Source organism: Corvus moneduloides, chromosome 3, assembly GCF_009650955.1.
Source record: "Corvus moneduloides isolate bCorMon1 chromosome 3, bCorMon1.pri, whole genome shotgun sequence".
Classification (NCBI taxonomy): domain Eukaryota; kingdom Metazoa; phylum Chordata; class Aves; order Passeriformes; family Corvidae; genus Corvus; species Corvus moneduloides.
Window position 1 is genome coordinate 27,854,893 of NC_045478.1, and position 23,477 is coordinate 27,878,369.

The 23,477-nt window shown below is 41.0% G+C and overlaps 1 long non-coding RNA gene across 1 annotated transcript; it reads left to right on the forward strand.

Annotated features, from left to right (window-relative positions):
* The first annotated feature begins 6,482 nt into the window (after positions 1 to 6,482).
* Positions 6,483 to 15,069, forward strand: LOC116442097. The gene is made up of 3 exons (XR_004239378.1): positions 6,483 to 6,596; positions 7,001 to 7,259; positions 8,940 to 15,069. It is a non-coding gene; the product is annotated as an uncharacterized LOC116442097 (long non-coding RNA).
* The last annotated feature ends 8,408 nt before the right edge of the window (positions 15,070 to 23,477 follow it).

The following is a 23,477-nucleotide window of genomic DNA, read 5'->3' on the forward strand; positions in this document are numbered from 1 at the left end:
AAATGAGCCTTAAAAAGTATATTTCTCCCTTTTTTACCATTCATTTAAAGATTGTTATAATTTTGTTTTGTAAAGATTTCAAATTTATTATGCAGTGGAAAAATACATTGGAATGTCCTTTTAAAATTCATCACTGATATTCATGGATTTTCTGTCTCTTGCCTCTGTGTTTTGGCTTAAGCTCCCTCTCATGAGCTATGTAAAGCCTTACCTTGAAACCTCAGGATTTTGCAGTTTTGGATTAAAGAGTCCCAATTAATTCAATTTTTTTTCATGCATCACCTAGGAAAAAGTCCCTACACAATGGAAATTCCAAGGACCTTCATAGGTCACATGAAATAAATGCCTCCCTTTGCCTTTCTAAAATTCCCATCAAATGAAATGATAAGTGAAGAAATTAATTTTCTTCTAAACTTATCCAGGGGGGTGTAGCTACACTGGGGAGGTCTGATGATTATATTTATGCCAGTTCTAGAGGCAAAGCTTTTGATTTCTGAATTGTTTTGGAGCATATATAAATGACACTTCACTTCTGAGGGAAAGACAAACCAACATCGCTATCCTCATCAGAAATGAAAATAGTAGAATATTCAGCCTGCTGAACTGCTTCCAACCTGAAGGCCAAAGTGATCTGAAGCACAACCATCACACTGGAATATCTAAATTGGCTGTCAAGCAAGTTTGATGGGATATTCACTCTTTTTAACTGCAATGTGTGCTCCCAGCATGGATCAAATTAGATGGCAGAGGAGAGACACTTGTTTCCGGTAGGTAGCTGAAAACTATTAAAGCTGGTTCGCCTGTGTGACACTTACTTAAGGGGCTTAAATACTTATTTTGGAGGGAAAAATCATATCTCTGTGTATGCCATCCAGCTGTATAACTGGTTCTGCTAAAGTGCTTCCTATAAATGGGTTTTATGTCTGAATAACAACAGCTGTATCCTAACAGACTTGTCATACTTTTGCAAGTAGTGTTCTTAGCACATGATTATTTCATAACATAAGTTCAATATTTATTAAATTGTCTATTGTGCAGATTTAGATCACTAAACCCAGTTCTCTGCAGTAATGCCAGCCACCAGCAATCTCAGTTCTCAGTTTAGATTCAGTTTAAGGTTGTTGGTAGTTGATCTTATTTTTCATCAAGTAGCAAACTCTAGAAATACTTTTTTCCTAAATAGAATTTAATGCTGTTTCAAAAATTTCACTTGCACTCTTCAGCTGTAATGATTCAATATTTTGTGGTAATGTCAATAAGATTTGTTTAAAGAAAGTTTTAATTACATTTAAGCTGAAAAAATGCTGCATTTCTTAACTAGTCTGTTACTGAAGTTTTTTTAATTCAGTGGAGTTATTGCCAGCAAAGAAGTTTGTTCCTAATAAGTTACTTTTTCCCCCTTCATGTTAGTAGACCTAAACATGTGTGAGTCTTCCTCATTCAGAATGACTGCAATAATAATTTTCTCTAACAAAAATCACCTGAGGAACTTTCCGTGGCCTGAAACAATAAGGTCTTAAAACAGAAAGGAAAGTAGTGCTCCTGTATATAGTGTTATTCTTCCAGTTGTCATCTTCCTAATCACCATAACTATAGAGAACGTTTAATCACTAATAGCTGATGTTGTCCATAAATCTGGAAGAATTGTCTAAATAAGTGCATCCCAAGCTTTAGTAAGGACTATTTTTAACAGTTGTTGTTAAATTGAATTGACATTATAAAGAAGTGAATAGAGCCCTTTTACTGAGCAAGGTTTATACTGCAATTATGTCTCGACAGGGCTGAGATTCCTAGTATCAGACTAAACTGTTCTTCATTACTTTTTTCAGCTGAGGATAGGAATTTGGGCCTGACAGGCAGGTGGCCTCTACTGTGTGCATTGACCAGCTGCTTAGAAAACTCAGATCTCACATGCTGAATTCATGTGAGAATTCATTCACAAGTTGAATGCTCAGTTTATAGCTGCATAAGGAGAAAAGCAAGTTGATTTGGACTAAGGTTTTTAATACTGTGAACTAAAATGAAATGGTAGAAATATTCTAGAAGTATCTTATTTCCTTTCTCTATCAGTAAATTGAAGGTTGATGGCATTCCTTTAAAATCCAAATGTCTAAATACTTCATTTAAAATCAAACAAACACCACCAACACATGCTATTCCTGGGTACTTTTGAAGAGTCTTAATTTTCAACAGTTGCTGAATGACTGTTTTGGGAATGAAAAGTTGGCTCTTTTCTGTGCTCTAAGTAAATAAATGCATTTGTTGCATCTAATGTATCACAGTGTTAATGTCTTCATTGTTCACTGTGGTGAAAATCTTGCATGCAAGCCCTTGAATGGTGCTTAACCTAAATCTACTCACTGGAAGTGGTTTTATTTTTGCTTGTGTGGATAATTTTGTGGTGCCTCACTGAGCAGAATCTACAGCATGAATTAGCTGTATGGCCAAATTGTGGCTGCAGAGGGTAAATTATTAAATCCATGGGTTACTTTGCATGTTTGTTCTGCCAGGTGGAAGACTGAACTCTAATAATTAAAGATGTACTTCTGAACTAGTCTCAGTGGATGTTTGTAAGTGACTGGTAAAGTCTTGACTTCCCAGTGTAAAGAAGGCTCCTGCTGGTCATCAGTCCTGCTTTGTTCATGATTCAGAACAGTTGTTAGCACTGAAAGCAGTCCAGCCTGGTCCTTGGGGTCACAGGGTGGCTTTGGAATAGAAAAGGAAGGGATAAAAGCATCAGTATGTTTGTTTTCTGCATGCATGGACTGGTTGTGCAGTAAATGGGACATGGGCTGTGGGCGCTGTGTGTCAACAGCCATCAGGTACCTAGAAAAACTGCAAGTCTTGCGGGTGACATCTGAGGGACTTTTTTTTAATACTCATGGTTTTTAGAACATAAATACCTCAAAAAATTCCCCCAAACCATATAGATTTTCATTTCTATGAATGCACAGAATCACACTATCAGAAAAATTGTGACATTAAACCTGTCTGTAAACCAAAGGGTACAAAGTGATCATTTCAGGGCATGGTGTGGTTCCATTATCAGAGGAAAATGCTGCTGTTCCTATTCACTGTTACTAACAAGAGGGTGACTCAATCCTACAAGCATCTCCCTTTGGTAGGCAGGAGACCTTTTGTGTGCATGCACTCTCTGAGCAGGTTTTCAGTTGAAAACACTCCCCAGATGGGGTTTTAATGTCAGGTTTGCTCTTAGAAGCAGCTTTGGCTTAATGGAAACATTCAGGCAAACTTCATTTTGCCATTGTGTCTTTTTGTGTGTTCTGTGTTCAACAAATTGGAAAGCGGGAAAATATGTACCAGGGACATCTGAAGATCCGTCTGCTTCCTTCATCAGGCTGTGGGAACATGGAAGTTGCTAAAAGGATAATGAGCCACCTGAGTTGCAGCACTTTGGTCACTAGATGTAGAATGAAAGATTGCTTTTTCCAAGAGAACACTATTTCCATTCCTAATCTCCACTGCAATACTGAGGTGCTGTGTACTGTGGATTGCTGTCCTGTGACTTTAGAGCACCACAAAAATATGGAGCGTGACAAAACCAAGGCATCTTCCTCTGAAGGACAAACCCTGCTGAATTAACTTACTCTGCTGCTGCTACAACACACTTTTCCTATGGAAGATGTGTGCTGTAAAGGGCACATAGTGCAAAATGCAAAGAGGTGCAAATCAGAGAGCAGCTTCCGTTACTAGTCCTAAAAATACATAGCAAAAAACATACTTCAAAATGATAAAGAAATGGTTGGAAGGATATAATAACATTATTACATGTATTGATTTCCAAAGGAGCTATTGCGTCAGGGTCTCACTGTTCATGGTCTCATTGCATAAGAATATGGAAGACAGAACATTTTTTGTCCCTAACAGTTTATAGTTTAAATTATGAGATGATGTGATGAGTGAATGTAACAAATATGAGGGGAAGATGATAAAAATATAAAATGGAAAGGACTGTGACCAGAGATATTTTTATATTTATGTGTTGAATAAACTGAAGGTTTGAGGTGGGTTGTTAAAATAGATGTTGATTATGTCCATAGTCTCAGCTGGCCACTTGCCTATCCAATACGAGCTGGCAATTGGATACTGAGGAAGGATTTGAAATCAGTGAATAAAAAGTAAGAAAATACATGAAATTAAATTATATGCAAATTAACCCTGAGATGAAGTCTGTGCCTCCCTTGCTGTCTGTGTTCTCTTGCTGTACACAAACTTTTTCAGGATCTTTGACAATGCAGAAGCTCTTGTATGAACAGGAGTTTTCACTTTCTGACTCTTAATTCTGGATTATTGATATGGCATTGCAATGATAACAAAAGGCACTGGAATGTGTCTGTTTCTCATATATGTCTATGAGAAGGGTGCTTTGGTGTCTGATAAGGCCTTTAGTCATGCTGTTCCTCTTCTCAGTGTTCAGAAAGCTTTACCTGTTCCTTTGCCTGGAACTTTTGGAGACAGAACAGTCCAGGTCTTGTTTCTGATGTTTTCCAAGTCTCTTTCATTCAGCTTTGTGATATTTTTCTCAGCTTATAATAGACATTTTTATTAGCCTGGTGTATTTTCCAAAGCAGGGTGTGGAAGCATTCATTTCCACCATGGAAGCACTTTGACATGCAGCAGCCCTGCCCAATGTCCAACATTAATGGCACATGCAGAAGGTTTATAGATTGCTCCAAAAGAAATGCTTTAGAGGCAGGTTTCTCTTGGCAGGCCTTTCAGCCACACCTTGTTCAAGGAAAGAAAAGTCCGCAGTAGCTGGCAATTGCAATTTGATATGAGTTAAAATACATTGGCTTTGAGTGACACTGGGCTAACATATCATGAGATGACATTTCTGATTTGTCATTTCAGCCATGTTAGCTCTTAGGTGTCAGCTCATAATTATTTATAAAGATTATTTTAATGTGTTGGGGTTTAGCGCACTGAACTGCATTTATGAGTGATCACAAGGGCACCTAGAACCTGGATTTCTTTGCTTGTTTCAGTCCAAATAAAAATAAGTAAATGCACACAACCTAGTCATGGTACCTTCTGTTTTTAAAGACCTTTGGTTAGAGAGTAGCTCTGTAATTTAGGTGTGAAGTACTGGAGCTACTTGGAATCTCTCAATCCCAGCCCTAATTCTCATAGCATAGAATGGCAGTAACAAGCTTGATATATGTTTATTGCCTATTCTGTATATTGTTTTTTCTGATGGGTGTAGTGGTTTGGTCCAAAATACTCATTACTGTTTATCTTCTGTGAGATAAGAATTAGGAGAAATGCAAAGCAGGCACCAAACCTGAAAGAATATAAAGAAGTTTATTAACAGACGTAAAAGAAGGAAAAAAAAAAAAATTATACCACCTTCAGAACTCTCCTCCTCCCCCCACCTTCCTCCCTTCTCCCACTGACAATGTAAAAAGACAACCCTTAAGATGTTCAGTCTGTTTACCACTTCCATAATAACCTTGTTCAGTCCATTTAGAAAGAGAAGTCTCTTCTTGCTCATGCTATGAAAACAGTATCACAACGAGACAGCCGCCCACTTCCAAATATTGTTCAGTCCATTTAGGAAGAGGAGTCTCTCTGCCTGCGTGTGAGTCCTTTCCCCCGACTTGCAGCTTTTCCCGCAACTGCTTTCGAGGGTCCACTCTTGAAGTTTTTTGGGGTACAATTTTAAGGTTGAGCCGTTCAGAAACAAAAACAGAGGCTCTTCTCCTTCCCTGGGAGCAAAGGGTCTTCATTATCTTCATCGTTAGGACTATCTCTGGGAGCATCTCTAGGAACTGAGGTTTTCTCCTTTCCCGTTTGGAGCAAAAGTCCTCATCTGGTTCATCTCTCCCTGTCCAAACTTCCCATGCAATTACAGCTGCGTCAGCATCTGCCTATCTCAACGCAGGTGCTTTTGCTTACGAGCTGAACACTCCACCTCCCATATCTTCATGAAATTACAACAGGATACTCTGATATATCATAGCTTCACAACAGAATTTCAGCTTTAAGCATCTCCTCTCCCTCTTCCCTCAGGTTTTCAGCTCTTCACATCAATAAAAGGGTTACTCTCACCTCGGCCTTGCAGCTTTGCAGCTGGAATGTTGAATCTTTCTTATCGCAGTGGAGAGGGGGGAGAGCCGAGCCGCTCCGGCTGCCCACGGCAAGGCAGTGGGGGGGGGGGTTCCATGGCTGGAACAGGTCCATCGGCTCCAGGATGGCCGTGGCCCGGCCCGGCCTGGCCCGAGCAGGGCCTGGGCAGGGCCCGCTGGCCCCCACACGGGGCCCGCAGCCACCTGTGCCAGCGCCGGAAACGAGAGAGAGCTTGGGGGGGAGTTTGCCTATTCTTAAGTGTGGATCACAGAGGTGATCACAACTTTAAGTGGCTTAGAGAATTGTCCATATTCAAACTGACCAGCTGATAGGTTCTATCAGGTCCCAGAGGAAGCTGTCAGCACCCCTTAGCAAGGACATCCCTTCCGGGACTATGCTTGCTAACCTATGACAATGGGCTAATCTTAAATTTTCATTGCTGTTGCTGCTGCTTTGTAGTCACTGAGCATTTTGAATTGAAATGAATTTTTGCTACCTGATGAAGCTGAGTGAGTCCTATATCTTTCTAGTTCATACCTCATCCCTGGCAGCTGCAACTCATTGGATGCTTAGGAAAGGAAGGAAACAAGTGGGCAGTGATTGTTTTCTGGGTAGTCCGTGAATTTTAAAGCAGTTTTTTGAAGTAACTTACATTTTTCACCTTGGCATTCTTGTGTTTCCATGATGTGATTTTGTATTACATGAAAAAATGTTTCTTTTTTTAAGCTGGGGGCCTGATCATATCATTATGTTGTATGATGAGAAACAACTGCTAACTGTTACTTTCACCTTCTCAAAATAGCACGTTCTAGCTGTCCTTGTTTATCTGAACAGAAGTCTTACTGTGTTTGATATTTCTGCACACAGATGTTCTTCTGTGCATTTCATATTTCTTATTCTTGTGTCTTTTTAGTATGTGGTTTATTTCTACCCCGGACTTCAGGTTGTGTTTTCAGTCCCAGCGCTCCGGAGACTTGTTTGGTCACTGTTGCAGTGCAACTAATGAGTCTCACGGCACACCCAGAGGCACAAGTTCACCTCTCATGTTGAACCTGCATGAATGCTTCTGTGTGCCTGTTAATTTTGGCTGGGGGTAACCAAAGGTGGCTGGAGATGATGCAGAGAAAATTACTCTCCTGTGTTTTCTTAGCTCGAGAAACATCATCTGCCTGGTAAGCATCTGTATTTGAGACTGACCTGCTTGAATATTTATTAGGATTATATAGCTCAGTGATGTATCTAGGAGATCTAGCGGAAACAAGTAATTCTGCAACTAAGAGCTCACAACAGCATGTATTTTTTCTAATTTAAAATCTCATATTGTCTAGGATTTACCAATAAAGAAAACAAACATCTTGTAACTAGAATATATATGTAGAAGGAGATAGTAAATTAAACAGATATAATAGGAAGGATTTTTCATGATATTGTTCTTCATAAAAAATCTAAGGCATTTTAACCTTTTTCATGCTTCCTGATAAATGCTGAGATTAATATAACTTCATTTTATGAAGTACAGTCTAGGTCACTACATGGAGCCCAGAGTGCTGTTTCAAACATTTCAAATAGCTTCTGCCTCAAGCAGAAGCTTCAGCTGTAGTAAGAAATGTAGCTCTAAATAGAAAGGCTCTATTTACAAAGATGTTTATTAATTAAAAAAAAAAAAAGAAGATAAAGGAGAGATGCATTCTGTCTTCACTTCTGGCTTTCAGGGAAGAATAAATATAAGGCATCTAGGCTCCTCTAAATTGCTAGATTCCCCCCCCCCCCCCCGAAAATTGGTTGTAGGTGTGACAAACATGATTTATCATCCCTCTGGACTGCATACAGTTACTTGATTGATTTCAGTGTTGTGAAAGACAAAGCCAGCCCCATGTTTTATCATTGTACTCCTCTATGAGAGATCTTGAAGATTGGATGAAATACCCCAAATATAAAGTATTTTTATTATTATGGATTGATCAAAGAATAGGACTGCGTATACTTTGTAAACACTTCCTCTTGTTCCGAGCATCGCTGATCTCATAGTCTCTAAACACAGGTAGTTAAGGTTCATAAATGTCTTTGTATTTGAATGGTCTGTTTTGTATTCTAGTCTTGTGATTTTATAGCTGGAGTGAAACCCTGGCTTCAGCAAATTTCATATACTAGCTTATGTGCTGCACCAAATGATTTTGGATTGATGCCATAAAACGGATCTGTTTCATATTTTAAGAATTATTTTATAATCATAACTAACTGTTAACAATTTGTAATATACAAAATTACTACACAGACAAAAAAATCTATGAAAATAACTTTTGCTTGACAGATTTGGTTGACTAGGGAATAAGAGAACCCCTTTTTCTGTTAATTTCTCTTTCTACATGCAGCCTAATAATTAATGACAAATAGTTTTTCAATACTTGAACATCCAAAATGTATACCTGGGTATTTTATTCATCTTTGACATAATGACAGAGCTGTCTTCCCCACTCTGGATATGTTCCTTTGTGTGAGGCTTAAGAGATGTGTTTGGAGTGAAACAGCCAGCATATTCTGTTCCCTTTCTAGCCCTAGTTTTTATTTCCAGAGCTACCAGTCAAATACATTCAGGAAACTTCACGATGAACACTTGAAACATGTTCAAAACAGTACTCTGATCAATTATTTTCTGCCATTCCAGAATTGCTTTAAAGTAGAGAATTTTTTTTCAAGTTTAAAAAGTACTTTCAGGAAAAGAAGCTTGTTAGAGAAACAGAATTGCATAAAGAAATTTATGACCCTTGAGCAGGCACCCAGTTGTTTGGCTTTTACCTTTTGTTTCTGATTTGGAATGGATATTTGAAGTATTTCTTTGTGTTTCTCTACAGGTAGATCAATAAGCAAATGCATTTGTTTTTGACAAATGACTGAAGAAGAAAGAAGAAAAATTCTGTTTCTGCAGTCACATTTGAGCTTTCAGTTCCAAGGACACAGCATCCAAGAGCCTGAAAGGTACCAACCAAAAAAGTCAGAAAGGCAATTTATTTTATTTTTTTATTTTTTACTTTTCTCCTTGAAGTAATGCCTACACTGAAGGGATAGTGTTTCCATCATCCAGAAACCTCAGCCTTTGTGGGAAAGGGAGCATTTCCTCTGCCTGCTGAACAATATAGAGGCTGGGAATTTACCTTGCCTTTGACTTGCATACTCTTGCATGCAGAGTCAGTCACTTGCTTTTCCTTTTCAGAGTAAGCATAGATGCTTATAATCTCTCCTCATTTGGAGGAAGTCAATTTTCTATTTTCAGAACATGGTTTATTTGCTCTCCACTGCTGATCAACATACAAAATCTCCAGTTCTCTGGCAGATGTTCTGTCTCTTGCCTCATCCCCTGAATTTGAGTTGCAGGGAGAGGTGCTCATTTGGGAGCTGTTCCATAGTAATTTCTTTTTGTGAAATGATAGGCTAGGAAACTGTGCTAAGGAGGACTGCTCAGGAGGTCACACACCAGTGGCAGTTGTCAGGACGCACTGTGAGCTGAATACAGCCAGAAATAAATGCTTTGTTACAATGCACTGTGGGTGAAGCTTAGTAATTCTTTGTTCTGGCATACCTATTTCTTATTAATGCACCACAAAATGGCATATCTTAGGTATGAACAGCAGTAAAAAGAGTCACTTAATATGATTTTTTATTTGCTTTACTCAAGATTTGAAAAATTAAAATACTATAGGGCCTGGAGTGAGAGAACAGTTTTATCTACCTGCATTACAAAAGGTTACAGAATGGTTTTCAGAGACAATAATGAAAAACTGAAGAGTCACATCTTCAGGATGTGCAAGCAGGTACAGTATCCAGCTTGCATGATAAAGGATTGTAAATAGGGACTAGCTGGGTAATCCTGCCTGAAAGAGAAGGCTCACATGCCATCAGAGGTAGGTAGAATAAGATTTTGCCTTAGTGAACTGGAAGATGATGGCAAGACCAGTAAGTTATGAGAAAAACATAGTCTTGCCTGCTTACCAGAAACTGCCACAGTTTAATGACAGACATGAGCCTAACGCCAAATATTTCCAGATTTACAAGCTGATTGCAAACCCCTCTCTCCATTTACAATGAAGTTTTGGCAGGGCTGAGCCTGTATCTGGACTTCTCTTGTATCCTTAGTGTGGTCTCCCACGAAATTGTGGAGAAGGGTGCAAATACCCAGTTTGCAGTTTAATGCTCTGAAGAGGCACAGCTGCAGTAACAGATTTTGCTGTTGACACCATCTTTTTCTGCTCCACTAAACCCTTAATCTCTCTGTGATATGCCAGCAGTGGGCAGGGACACTTTTTTATGGGGACACCCTTATATGTTGGGACAAGAGTGAATTTATTCACTAATTTATTTTCCCTTCCTAATAAATGTATCAGATTCATGTTGGCCTAGCAGGCACTGCCCCACTGCTGCTCTTGGGGCTGTCCCACTGAACATCTCCTTTCTTGCCACGCAGAAATCATGCTGCAGAGCCTGGGACAGTTTATGTTCAATTTGAGATGTGGCCCTGAATTTCCCTGGTGATTTGTGGCAAATTGTCTACCTTCCTCACCTGTGAGGTGGAGGGAACCATCACTCCTTACCCCAGTTCTGGCCCATTTGCATCAGTCTATACCACATGTGTTGTATCTCCTCCAGTGTAGCATGTGGAGAAGAGTGTCTCATCTGGTTTCTCCAAGCTTGCCTGCAATGACAATGAGCAATGATGAAAATTCTCTTTTCAGGCACATGATTTGTAAAGGTGTATTTTACCTGAGCAAAATCTTTGCATTATAATGGAAAAAAATATTTCAGGTAGCCTTCTCTAGCATACTGATGCTAAAAGTTCTGGCTGTTTGGGACACTCCTAGGTGCTAATTCTGTTGTGTTCTGGATTTCATGTTGATCCAGTGATGCTAGATTTCCATCTACCATTTGATACTACCTTCAAATCCTTGTGCTTCCAGCAGTGCACCTGGAACTGTTCCCACTCCTCTATCACAACATAACCTCTGCTTCAGCCTTCAGGGCTGGGTGTGGTCTGTGTGTAAGCGCTGCAGTACAGCATACATAAGGTAAAAAATGAAATCTTTCTTCTGACTGCATGGATGGTGCCAGGCTCCTCCAGCTTTGGGTTCACTCTTCTGTTCTGCTGTTTGCTACAATAGTCAGTTCAGATGCAGCCACAAAAAATCTGCCATGAGCAGCTCCATCCCACTCTTCAGAGTGTGAAAACTCCTATTTAAGTTATTTGCAGTGTTGTGGGTATCTAATTATTTTGAATGTTCTGTTTATGCGTGCTTGTGTTCCCTCCCAGTGCAGCTGGCATGGCTGTGTCTGAGCTGACTATTACAGCAAACAGCAGAACTGAAGAGTGAACTCACATCAGGAGCAGCATCATCCATGCAGTCAGAAGGAACTGGAACACTGCTTCCAGCTCTGGGGTCCCCAGAACAGGGAGGGCATTGACCTGTTGGAGTGAGTCCAGAGGAGGCCACCAAGATGATCAGAGGCATGGAGCACCTCTCCTATGAGGAAAGGCTAATTGGGTGTGTTCAGCCTGGGAAAGAGAAGGCTTTGGGGTGACATAATTGTGGCCTTTGAATCTGAAGGGAACCTACAGGAAAGATGGAGAGGGACTTTTTAAAGGACACATAGTAACAGGACAATGGGGAATGGTTTCAAACTGAAAGAGAGCGGTTTAGATTAGATATTAGGGAGAAATTCTTTACTGTGAGGGTGGTGAGGCACTGGAACAGGTTGCCCAGAGAACTTGTTGATGCCCCATCCCTGGGAATGTTCAAGGCCTGGTTGGATGGATCTCTGAGCAACCCAATCCAGTGAAAGGTGTTCCAGTGCAACAGGTGTGTTGGAACTAGAAGATCTTTAAGGACCTTCTAATGCAGGGTATGTACCAGATGGCATGATGTACCAGAACTTAAAACTGGTTAGCCTTGCTTCCCCCTGCCCAGTGAGCACTTGGTATGTTTTAGAGGTTTAATTTGGTTTGCATTTCTGTTTGGTGGCTCCTGAGTCCTGTAGATATGGCATCAGCTTGTCCCTTTTTCTCCTGTCATGCTGGACATCTGTTCCGCTCAGTGGGACAACAGAAGGATTAAAATGGATTAAAGCTGGGTAAGGTGCTAATAAGAAATACAGGAAAGAAGAAAATGTCACATATAACTCATTAAAAGGTGGGGTGGCAAGGAGGGAAACACAGCTGTATTTTTGTATGGAAATCCTGACAGGTCTATCAGTCAAGATGAAATCTCATGTTACACAGTACAGTCTTTGTAGTCCAGAAATTCCTCTAATTGCTCTGCTGAAATCCCTGAAAATAATTTTGCAGATCAGTTTCTCTCTCTACCAATATGTCATTTTTGCTAATAATGGACACCTTTAAAGTGGAAATGAGTAATGTACATTTTTAAGCTGAGTTCACAGAGGCAGCATGTCTGCCAAGGAGAAGTGAGGTTGTTACCTGCACTCCTCTGATAAATGTTGCGGGGTGTGTAGCAACCGCGGAAGGCAGGTCTTTGCAGCAAACACTTTTCCTTGAGGATTCATGTTGATTTTGAAGTATTTCCACCAATGTTTGCCATATTACAGATTGAAATTCATTGCCCATTGTCTCTGGGCGGGCTTTTCTTGTCCCAGTCAGGATTTGCTAACATCAAGCTAATTGCTTTCTTACAGTTGGAATAGGGAGAATGATGTTATTTTGGGGGTACTTTGCACAGTTTCCTGGAGCAGGGCCTGCTGTGTGGAGTCTGAAAGAACCTGCTGCTCTCCAACCTCCACCAAAGCTTTTCACAGAAGTCCTATGGGAAGTAAACTCAGTCAGTAATGGTTTTCCAAACATCCAAATATTTTTAAAGCATGTGTACTAAGCTACTGGCACCTACTGAAAATATACTACTTTATAAAATGCATTTCAGGAGACCAAATAGTTTTTCACAATTTCCAGTAAATATTAGAAAACTGTCTACGCCACTTAACTAGGCCACAAAATGTTTCAAATTTAATGAAACAGACATGTAAAAACCTCAGATACTGGTTACATTAAAGAGATGGCCTGTTGATCTTTACAACAACCGCAGCACCAACAGGACTGAACATATAAATAATTAGTTGAATTTGCAGACACTTGGCTGAATTGAAAATTTAATATAATTTCATTGATTCTCTGTGTAGCTAACACGCATTTATATTTATTTGAGCAGAGAAGGGGGAGAGAAAGCAGAGATGGGAAGCCCTTACCTTAAAGTAAATCAGATTGCTTTTGACTTAAATTTCTCTAGGAATGCTGAATAGGTTAATAGTCATTGTACCCAAGTAATTACAACAGAAGAAGCATTGCACTATTAAAAATAATGAGTGTCTGGGATTTATTTCTGAGCATTTGCCTTATGTGTTCATATAAAATGGTCTGAACAATAGTAACCAATACGTAATTATAGGTAGTTAAAAGCCGTTATAATGAAACAATAGCTTAAATGTGAGATCAGACTTTACAATTTTTAAAATGAATACACATTTATTCTCATTGTAATTTATGATAGTTCTAGTTGTAAGCTCTCACTACACTGAATCTTCTTTTCAATTTTCCAGTTGATTCTAAGCTTACGAAACCCAAAGACTGAAGTGCTTTGTGCAAACTGTGTACGCCTCTGTCTATTATTATTATTATTGAAAAGTTATGGAGGTAGGGAAATTCTCATCTCTTGAAATTATAAGTTTTGGGCACACCTTTTAATGGAATGTCTGTTACAAAGGCTTCTCAGGTTCTGGCTTGGTGTTTGCAGCAGAAAGGCTGAGGGAGCCTCTGATGGCACAGTCGCTTGTGCCGGTCTTATGAGACGACAGGTCACGCCTTGTGATTGTAGTTATCATTCCCATTAGCCTGTTTAAAGACTTTACTTAGAGAATTTCAATTTCTAGCAATTTGTGGACCAAAAAACTTCCTTCCCAAACTATATAGAGAGCATAGGAGCTTGCTTTTGTAATCCCCTGTCTTGGACATCTTAAAATCACTCCATGGACTCCTTAGGGGTTTGGAGGCTGCAAATTGGAAGCCCGTAATTTCATTTTTACATGCAGTGTGGAGCACTGATCGCACAGTATTGTGCCTGGGGAACAGCTGGGAAACCAGGCATCTCAAGGAATGGTGGTTTAACACTGGATATTCGCAGCAATTATCACCATGCTTTTCTCCTGCCCCCTCCCAAAGCCATGCACAGTTGTTCCAGCAAAACTCTGTGGTGAAATATGAAACATTTTATTTTGTTTCATTTTCTTTTTGGGCTAGCCTCATTATAAAAGTAAAATGTTGCTTATGGGACACCCAGTAACAGGTACGTAAGAACAGGTAATTCTCATAAATAGATGTGTTTATTTTCATGGCACTGCAGCTGGGCAATTAACACATCTTGTTTTCTGGGTGACACTGACGTCACAATTTTAACCTAAGGGACATTATCGATTATCGCTTACTTGCTGATATATATATATATATATATATATATATATATATATATTTACTGAAAAGGATTGCAAATTGAGCCCAAAATGACAGACAAAATGTTTTTTTAGATACGAATTTGGTCACAATTATGTCTGTAAATGAACATAACAGATGTGAAACTTCTTGAACTTCAAAAGACAGCTTCTTTTGGAGCCCTCTATGGATCACATTTGAGGTCGTTAATCATTAGCAGGCAGCAGGGAGACTGTAATTTTGCTTTTCTTCAACCTAACCATTCCACTATGCAGCCCCTTTTCTCCTCATGTTGCCACTTTTACTTGAGTTGATTACCAACATGATCTTTGAATAAACCTACTGGTTATATGTTGCGGTGGCTAAGTCCACTTTACACCCCCCAAGTTGCCCTAAAAGTGATCTCCCCCTACAACACCGTGCCAGAAAGTTCTTCCTTTGTCTAGATTCTGCTGGTCACTGGCCCTCTCCCCCCTCCCATCCCTTTTCCCATTGGCCCCTGTTATGTCACTCAGCCTTGCCTCTGCCCCCTGGCCCTCAGACCATTGGTTTTGGATGCTCTGCCCGCCTTTGGGAGTTTTCGGGATAAAGCTGGTGTGGGCTTTTGGTCTTGTGTTCTTCTTACGTCTGTTCCCTTCGGGTGTGTAGCCATTGAACACCTCGGAATCGCATGCAGAGAACCCCTCTCGCCTCCCTGTCTCCGGTTCCTGCACAGACTGTGTGTGAGGGGCTGTTCGCGACCGCCTGCGAAGGTGAGATCGTGGGCACGTGTAGGTGCTGGCAGAGCGCTGCCTGAGCGTCTCCACGAGGGACCCTGTGGAATAAACGCGGCATCGAGCCACCGAAGCGCTCATTCAATAGTTATACAAAAAAAGATGAGCATCTGAGTAAAGCCATAAAATCTATGTTTATAAAATGATCTCTCTGGACTTAATTATCACTATCCTGCTGCATGCCCTGATTCTACACTTGCTTATCCCTTGACTTCATTCTCTTGTTTGAGAATACAGCTTCTCATAATCCACACAAGCCTTGCAATATATTTCACTCACTTGCTGACATTTCACTTTGTTGTTGATACTCATCCCTAGGTATCCCAAATGCCTGTCAATTAATCAGTCGTAAGTCTGCCGAGTGTTACTAGAACCAGGGACTAAGCACCCAGCTTTCAAATGAGGCAATATTTATCAATTCATGTGACTCTCACTATGAAAAAAGAGAAACTGTACTCTGTCATTGCCAGAAGCCTTTAGGGTATTAGACTACAAGGCAAACTCTGGACCAAATCCTGGATATGCTGGAGATATCTTAAAACTTCTGTGAGTTTTGGCTCCTTCTAGCTTGATCTGCTGATTTTTCTGTCTCGTAATTAAAAAAAGGCTTGGAATACAATGTGGCCTTTAAATGCTGTTTTGAAAATTATTATTTCCATGAATTTTAAGAACATAAACTGGCTGATGCAACTGCAGAGATAATATGGGTTAGCTTTTCTTCAGACTATGGAAGAAATTAAAACTGAAAACCACTTTTGGGAATCCTCCCCCCTACTTTTCCATGCACATTTTCATGCTTTCCATCAGTTTAACACATTGTAGGGGTTTTATTAGTGGAAACAGCCTGTTTCTTCTAGAATGTGCAGGCTTCTGAAAACGAAGAGCAATGATGACCATGGATGGAGTGTGAGCTGCACGGCACAGCGTGACACCTGAGGCAGGGTATTCCTTCTGCTGTTTGCTCCCACCAGGCTTACCTGTGTCATAGGTGAAGCCAAGTAAGCATTTTTCTCTCCTGTAAGAAATATCAGTGTATTCTGCTTAAGAGAGGAGCTTCCCAGGCAGTGATTTATTTTCTGATCCCACTCTCCACTCATCCATTTGCTACCAAAGCCCCAAGCTCTGGAGAAATTACTGGCTATAGCTGAACAAGGGTGTTCGTGTGTAGCAAATATGTTTTCTTTAGTTGTCTAAATATTGATGTTCTCCGTCCTTGTTCCTGAGCAGCGTCGTAATTAGTGGTGAAATATTTACTTCCCCAGAACACGTTCCAACTGTGCTTCATCCAAGGAGTCTTACCTATGGCTCTGTGTAACGTGCATTTCATGAAAGAAATGCCGTGCTGGGTCTGTCCAAACGTAAGGTAGAGTTTAAGGGATACTTAGGGTTACATAGGCCCCAAGATTTATGAACCCAGGAGAGACTGTGAAACTTTTGCTAGCACCAGTAGCTTGCAGTGTCTAAAGAGGTGGAGTGACAGATGTGTGAATACTCTGCTGATGTTTTCTTATTGCTCCTTAGTGTTTGCAGGGCCCACGTGCATGCTGCTGACATAACAAGCAGGAGAAATATCTCCAGTTTTTCATTCATTAGTGTTTCAGCAAAATTCCTGGCAGACTCAAGGTCTGCCTGGCCAGTTAGGAGCCAAGGCTGGCTCTGAGCTGCTCAGCTGTAGAAGCTGATATCAGCATTGTCGTTCAGGGGAGGAACAGCCAGACTTTGGATTCACGGAAGGCACAAGTGGCATGGGAGGGGAGGTCGAGGCTTTTAAGAGCTTTCTTCTTGTGCTGCTGTTTGAGGGACAGGAATGGACAGGTTTTAGGCCACCCACCATCATACATGAGCAGAGGCAGGTGATGAAATGGTCAGCTCTGTCTGCACTTGAGGCTGTCTTCTTTCAGTGAAAGATTAGTTTAAATATAGATGTTTCTAACCTAAATGTGAGTTGCTATGATTTTCCTCTTTGTCTGATAGTCCAGAGCAAAATTTTAATGTCAGAAACATAAGAAACTTGCAAATTTATTTTTTTAAACTTATTTGTGAAATGTCTTTCTCAGAGGGAATGGTTTTTGAAGGAAATTCGTGTTCTGAAAGAACCAGAAGGGGGATTTAATTCACATCTTTCTAATTTGGGATACATGTTCTGACAGGTATAGAAGTAATTTCTGAAAAATATATGACCTCTAGTTTTTTTCCAAATCACTTTTCATCAAGGTGCATGAAAAAAACCCAGACCTGAGACCTTTGAAATCTTTTTGCAAGACAAGAAAGTCATTCCATCCAGACTTATCTGGCCAGTCTACACAGTCCCTTGAAGGTCTTTATGTGATAAAATCTCTCATGGAACAATGGAGCCTTCAAGCCTTGGTTGTAGCAACACAGAACATTTACTCGCTATGGTATTTGATGAGTAATGATACTCAATGAGTACTTGAGCACTGGTTGCTGTAGGGGTGGAACATCAGTGCAGAAATCTGAGGCAAAGAAATGTCAGTCATGAAGTTGTCAGAGTGAGAAAAACTAGCTGTATAATTAGCAGAGATGTAATTCAGATCTCTGAAAAATCTTAAGTGTCAAATTTGTGCCTAAGAACTTTTTATCCACTTTGTATTTCCTCAGTCTGGTTCTAGGCAGGCCAGAGGCGCAGCCTGAAGGGAAGTGGCAGTGGGGTGACTGCTGGTACTGCCAGCAGCTGCTGAGGACTGTTTGTGCTCCAGAAAGAGTTCTGTTTGTGCTCCAGAAAGAGTTGAAGGCCACAGCTGGAACCAGACTTGAGAGTGAGGATATGTACCTGCAGACACACATTGACTGTGTGTACATACACTCATGCAGCTTGTGGTGGGGGTGATTGATCGTGGAAGCAGCAGCTGTGCTGGCAGCGTGTGTCTGCTGAGCCCTGCAGCAGAGATACTGATAGAGATTCTGCTTTTGTTACCCTATTTCCTCAAACAGCCCAATTAAGCTGATAAAAGCATATCTGTACCTGCTCTAGGTAGGCAGACCTAAGATTTGAGATACAATTTGAATTCACTTATTTATTTACCTTCATGACCAACAAAGCAAAGCTTTGCAGGACAACCTCAACCTTGATAAAATGACCACTGCACTGCTAACCTTTGCAAGGTGCAGTGCCATATTTTAGGCAAGGCTCACTTCATATTTATTGGGATGTTCAATGTAATGTAGTACCACAATCTGTCAGTCAATAAAAATGCTATTTCCTCCCCAGGCTGTATGTGTTCTCACCTGTTACAACAATATTGAAATGGTGCCAGTTGCATCGTGTTTGTAAACAGTGCCAGATTGGGACTGCATGCTCCATTCTGTAGGATCATGTCTGTTGTGTGATGTGGGCATCACTCAATTAACCAGCTCCCTTTGTTTCCCTGGATTTCTCCTCGATGTATATTTCTGGGGAGGCAGATCCTGCAGTCAGCTTTATTTGTGGTTCAGGAAAAAGACACACTTCAGTGCCCTCACGCCATATTTATCATTGTCTCGCCTGCCTTGCAAAGGTAGCTGCAGATGTTGTGATGGATAGAGGATGACTTACAGAAACCACAGTTTTGCTGTGGTTTCTGTAAGTGCTGCTCTTCATCTTTGAGCAAAGAGACACAGTGTAATTTCTTGTGGCTGTGCCACACAACAGAGCTCTGATCTCTCGGCTCTTCACTGTCTATGTAAATAACTGTTGCCTTTTAAAAGAGGTTTTGCCTGATCAGGTACTGAAGTTGCTGTGCTGTGGTGTTTGGCAATGGTTCAGAAGCAAACCTGCTTCTCACCCTCCCACCCTTCTAGGGGTAAAAGTACTGCAACATCAGGTGGGGTCATTTATAGCTTAAATCCCCCAAATAATGTAGTTGCAAATTAGATATACATATCCAGGGAAGAAGATAGTAAGGATTTCAGTTTAATAGAGAGCTTTGTCATTTAAACTGAAGGTAAGAACTTGTTTTTTATATTAATGTGATTTTGAACTGTTGACAGTATATTATCATTAGAGGGACACACTGTTAGGTAAGAATGTAGTTGTGCTCCCTGAAGAGCAGAGGTCAGTGTTGTCATCTTATTTGCTATCCCACTACATTTCTTAGTGCAGACTTATTCTGTCCCCATCTGCCTTGTGCTCCTTTTAAACAAAGCTCCAAACAAATGAGTCCAGGTAGACATATTTTTCCTCCTTATTGTCAGTGGCAATGTTTCCTTGGTGCCTCTGGTGAGGAGAACTTTCTCAGCCCCTTGTTTCCTCCTGTCTCTGCGAGAGCAGAACTCACCATGGGATTGGAGCAGTTACCAGTGGCTGCAGCTGCACCCTGCTCTGGGGTGGAGGCACTGCAGAAACTGGGGTGCAGGGGTGCAGGACTATTTCATGCAGCTCCCTGCTTGAAAGGTGTGCAGAGACTGATGGAGGACAGGTATGATGACTCAAACTGGAGTAATTCATCTAATCCCCTGCTAAATTCACAGCACTAGGAACTGACTTTTTCTTCTGAATCAGATAAACTAACACAAAATGTGACTGTTCCCTACTGGCTATGTTGTATTAAGAGCTGAAAAAACCCCAGAGATTAAATACCATTTCCAGAAATCAATCTCAGTAGCTATTTACTGGGGTTTTCTTCCCCATCTAATATGCAGTGAAGATACAAAACCCTAAAACTGGTGTAAAAAAACTCAGACGATGAATATTCTGCTTTCAGACACTGGCTTCCATTACTTTTTTTAGAAGAAGGAGGAAATAGTTATAAAATTACAATGAAGCAACTTTGACATATATAAAATATATAAAATAGCTGGTGTGCATTTTGTTTGCTCTTTACTATTCTTGGTTAGGGAATGAATCTTTTCACTGTAAGGCTTGGTCATAGGTTTTAACAAAACTAATTTGGGGTCAGCTCAAATACAGCGATGTCTTCTCACAGCCAGGAAGTATCTCTTAATCAAGAGACATAGCCGTGGAAGAAATTCTGATCTCCCTCAGGTAGCAGCTTTAGAAAACTCACCTTTCAAGATTTTTGATAAAATAGGTGGGTCTGTGGAGTCAGTTAAATAAGGTTATAGGTTTGGATTAGAACAGCCCCCAAGAGTGATCTAACCTGCACCAGAACCGGTGCAGCCCCTTTCTTCCCCAAGAAGGCTTCATAGCCGGACCTTTGGTTGTCTCTGTGCCCCAGTGTGCAAGGCAGATCAGGTCTGATGGAGAACAAAAAAGCCAAGCTTCCTCCCATCACTTTTGAAAGGTTACTCCCTACCTCCTGCTCCCCATGTGTTGCCAGATGTGCCTGGTGACTGTTAAGTAGGAGTTATTTTTATTTCCCACCCACTCAACAAAAACAAAGAAACAAAACCCCCCAAAATAAAAAAACCCCCACATGCTTGTCTAAAGAACAGCAACAAAATGTCAGTTTTCTTATGCAGGGAATAACTGCTGTTGGCGAGATGCACTTCTGGTGCATTTGTGCCCCTGTGTGCAGTCAGGCTCGTGGCTGCTCAGCCAGGTGTATATCCATTAGGTTCATCTGTTTCGTGTAGGCAGAAACTCACGTGCTCTCGACAGGGGCTTGTTGTGCTGAGACTGTCACTGTGAGTAATGGCTGCTCCTGTGATAACTCAATGTAACTCTTGGATAGTGAATGACTTACCGAGGCTTTCTGTAGAACAACTGTACAGCACAAATTCAAGTTTTTATAAATGGGGACTGGTGTCTGTTGTGATAAATCAGATTATTTGTTTTGCCCTGTACTTCCAGCATATTCAATTTGCACCACAGTAAGACAAACTTATTGTGATTACAGACTTATTTTTGCTGTTGAAGGTGGCAATGGTGAAATGCACATCTAATGATCTTGCTTTCAAGACTCTCCAAAATTTCTGGTCAGCTTGCTGCAGGGCATGGGCTGAGCCCTGCTGTCATCAGGAACCATATACCCTCTGCTGCAGAAGGACTACCAGGTTATTGTTACAGGTAAGGACTGAGTCTTTCCTTGCATGCGTGCATCCTTTGCACTATGTAAAGCAATAGGTTGCACTGCTGATTCTGGAGCTTTCTCCCTGAGTGCCTTTTTTGGGCCTTTGGGACCCAAAAAGCAATGAAGAGAGACTTACAATAAAGTTAGGTGGGAAATGGAGCATGTTCATGGTCACAGAGTGTTGGAGTGAGTTTGAGGAATGACAAGACTGAGACTCCTGAGCAATTCTCTCTATTTGATCCTAATTTCTGGAGAAAGGATTTTGTTCTGGTACAGTCAGTAGTGTCAAATGAACACTGTGTTGCACATCTTTTTCTTTTTGGGATGTAGTATAGTACCTTTCTCTAATTTTACTAATGTAGGCAGTCAGGATATAGAGGTTTGCTTTCTCCCTTCAGCTGTGGTCTTTTTATGACATTTCCTAAGCTGGTCTGGAAGGAATTAGCACAGGGCATTGTACATAGCTCAGTCCTCTTGTGACTGTGACTGGCAAATCTGACTTGCATGAGATGGGATAAAGTAGCTCTGATGTCTCTTACACAAGTGGCGGTGGGGTCCCCCAAAACAAGTAAGAGACCGAGAGGCTAACAGTCTGTTTTGTTTCAGTTTGGGGTTGTATTTTTTTTCTCCCTAGAGTGGACCAGTGTGTTGACATTTGTAGCCTTAGCAAATGATGGTGTCTCCCACATTTCTAGGTTAGTGGGATAGTGGAGTTGGGTGTGCTGGGAGTAGCCTCTCATTCCTAACGTTACACTTGGGGAGTATTTGCTTAGTAGTGGTTTTGAGAAAAGAGGCTTGGACAGCCTGATGTGCAGGGCTGCCATAGAGTGATGAGATCACATTTTTGCCCCGAGTGCTCCCTCTGATTCCACAGAAATGTCCCGGCATGCTGGCAACAGCATGGGATGGGCAGAAGATGGGACAAATATTTGGTCTTTTAAATTCTTCTTTATTTACCTCTAGTGGCTTCTAAAGAGCATTTCGCCCCTCGGCTTCCTCCCCTTTTCAATTCTACTGTTTTGAGGGGAAAAGACTGATTCTTTCCTTTCCTTTTGGGAAGTAGTTTGGTTATAGTTTAGTGTTACTTCTCTCACCTCATATCATAGTGTTTAGCAGATGAACACTTACCTCAGCACCCAGATTCCCACTGCACAGTCCGAGCCCCTGGATCAGACAATTTCAGCAGCTGTAGACGAAATAGTTTGTTTTCCCACCCCCATAACCTTTCTGCAGTAAGCCTTACCCATTTTATTCTAGTGCAGATGGTAGGATGGTTGGTGTCTCACAGGGGTAAAGCACTGGCTCTCTTCAGCTCCATCTCTGAGGACCATGCAGTCAAGTGTTTTCAGTACCCAGTACAAAGGTTAAAGGCTGCATGTAAAGTTCACTGATGTTTCTGAGACTTACTGTTGACTGCCTGACTCCCAGCCCTTTATTTGGCACAGGTAGCATGTGGTGAATGACAGCACAATAGACTGCAAACCAGCTTCCATATTTTAATCTGTTTTTTTTTCTACAAGGGAAGGGAGATTTTTTTTCCTGGCATTCCTCCACAGCTTTGCACAGCCTGAAATTAAATTGCTAGAGCACTGTGCTAAGAGATTTTAATTTACATTTCAATAGTCCAAAGTAGCAGTTACTAAATCTCCTTGTTGGAGTAAGCTTAAGGTTCTGGTTAGTCACTAAAGTTTTTGGTATTGGGGAGAAATAGGTATTTATCTGTGAGGGTTAAGGTATAATTTGTTTTGCTGTGGAAGGGTATGAGCACAGGAACTCTGTCCCTCTGCTAGAAGGGTTTAAAAAGTACCAACCCATGGTTTTTAGTTAGTTCCACCTCAGCTGAGGAGAGACACAGGAGAAGCAGACTTGTCTAACCTAATGCTGCTCAGCCTGGGTGAAGAGGATCATGCAGTTCCCCTTCCCTCCTGTACCCCACTGTGCATGATTTATTAAGTTAATGGAGACAAAAGGGGCCAAAAAAGGTCAAGAAGCATAGTTTGATGCACAGGTAGAAGAGGCATGTGCCTAGAAAATCAGGGATATGAGAACAACCTTGTTTCCAAACTCAGTTCCTGGCAGAGCCTGGAGAGCTGCTGCATTGACCCCTGGGATGTGAATGAGAGGGGCAGCCCTGGCAGCCCTTCCTCTCCCTGCAACTCCCTCATCCTC